The following is a 2,318-nucleotide window of genomic DNA, read 5'->3' as shown; positions in this document are numbered from 1 at the left end:
GTGGCACATAAAAGACACCATTTCGAGCGTGGCCGTTTTCGTGCGGGTGACACGTAAAAGCACCCACTACACTCTCTGAGTGGTTGGCGTTAGGAAGGGCATCCAGCTGTAGAAACTCTGCCAAATTAGATTGGAGCCTGGTGTTGCCATCCGGTTTCACCAGTCCTCAGTCAAATCGTCCAACCCATGCTAGCATGGAAAGCGGACGTTAAACGATGATGATGATGATGATGATATATATAGGGAGAATTCACAGAAAAACAAAAGACGAAGACAGGTGGTGTAGACAACAAACAGATGTATTAGTTTAACGCTCAGGAAGCGAAAAAGTTTAAATCTAGTGAAAGTTTATGAATAGTTTCTTGTGAGAATATATCCACATACTACTGCATTTTGTAAATTGAATAAACTGAAGGTAAACCTCAAACAAGCGATGGTTAAATGGATTTCATATCAGATTCTACATTTTGTGGGCATTACAATGAAAATGCTGGATTATAGTGGAACACGTCCAGATTGAGGAAAGCTGTTAAATTGGTGAATAGCAACAATATATTCTGAAAAGCCATTTGTAAGACGGATAATGAGCAAATCTGCTTTAAGTAGAAGAATTATGGGAACAATGAAAATAGCATGTGTTTACCAGCTTTTAGAATTGTGATAGAAGACACGAATGAAGGAATTGTCTAGCATTCAGATGGATTGTATTACAAATGTAGGAAAGCAATGTGAAACTTCTACCAGGTTCAGACAGAAACTGTTTTCGTATTTCAAACTATAATTACACTAGCGTCTAAACCAGACATACCTAACCAAAGTATTCTGCCTGTTTTATGTTCAAATAGGCCAGATGTGATTTCTCACACCTGCCCTACCATGTCATTCTCAAAGCTATGAGATAATGCATGATTAATTCAAAACAAGGCCACATCATGTCTCTCACACCTACCCTACAATATCATTCTAAAAATAAGCAACCACATCATTGAAATTACAACGCTATGAGATAATGCATGATTAATTCAAAACAAGGCCAGATCCAACCTCTCACACTTACCCTACGATGTCATTCTAAAAATCATACACTCTCTCCATACACAGTTACACTAGTTTCACACACACACACACACACACACACTGTCTCCTTATGCATACTATCTTCATGCACTCATCTTCATGTATGCACACATACACACACATCTTTATTAACACACACGTATATATATATATATATACTGTCTTTTCCCATGCACACACATTATCTTCATACACATACATACTATTTTCATATACACACTATCTTTAAAATTACATACACTCACTCTATACACAGACGCACACACACACACACACACACACACACACACATACACACACACACACACACACACACATGACATGCATACACACTGTCTCCTTATACATGCTCTCTTCACACACCGTTTTCATATATGCACACATACACACACATATTCTTTATACACACACACACACCCATTTATATTATCTTCACACACACACACCAACTTTACACTATCTTCATGCACACACACACACACATGCATACACATACACACATTGTGTCCTTACATAATATCTTCATACACAAGCACTCACTATCTTTATACATGTACGTATACACACACACTATTTTCATATACACATATATTCAGATTATCTTCACACACATACACACACACACACAGGTATACATACTTTCAGTCCATTTACAGAAAGTTGTATTATCTTCACACATATAGAGACGCAAAATTTATTATTGTCAAGCATTTTTATTCAGAAGACCACTTTTATTTCCATTTAAGAAAAAAAATAAGAATTACATTTACATTATTTTTTTTATCATTTTTCATATCTTTTTGCTCCAAAAGATTCATTCTTGTCAGATATTTAATGAGAAATTATCTCATTAAATGTTTTAGATAATTTCTTAATACCCTTTAAATTATTCTGAAGACAAACCCTGCCTGTGAAAACTACATTAACAATGTGAAGAACATATATATATACATATATATATATATATATACATATATATACATATATATACATATATATACATATATATATATACATATATATACATATATATATATACATATATATACATATATATACATATATATATATATATATATATATCTGTGGCAAATGCTCAGGGGCAATAAACACTGAAAATGTGCTGAAAACAGCTTCTGTCAATATGCCAGGGGAAAAAAACTACAAGTAGTTGATAGCTTCTGTTACCTAGGTGACCAAGTCAGTAGTGGGGGTGGATGCTCTGAGAGTGTAGCTGCTAG

The sequence above is a fragment of the Octopus bimaculoides genome, chromosome 30 (assembly GCF_001194135.2).
Source record: "Octopus bimaculoides isolate UCB-OBI-ISO-001 chromosome 30, ASM119413v2, whole genome shotgun sequence".
In the NCBI taxonomy this organism is placed as follows: domain Eukaryota; kingdom Metazoa; phylum Mollusca; class Cephalopoda; order Octopoda; family Octopodidae; genus Octopus; species Octopus bimaculoides.
This window is presented reverse-complemented; position numbering follows the sequence as displayed.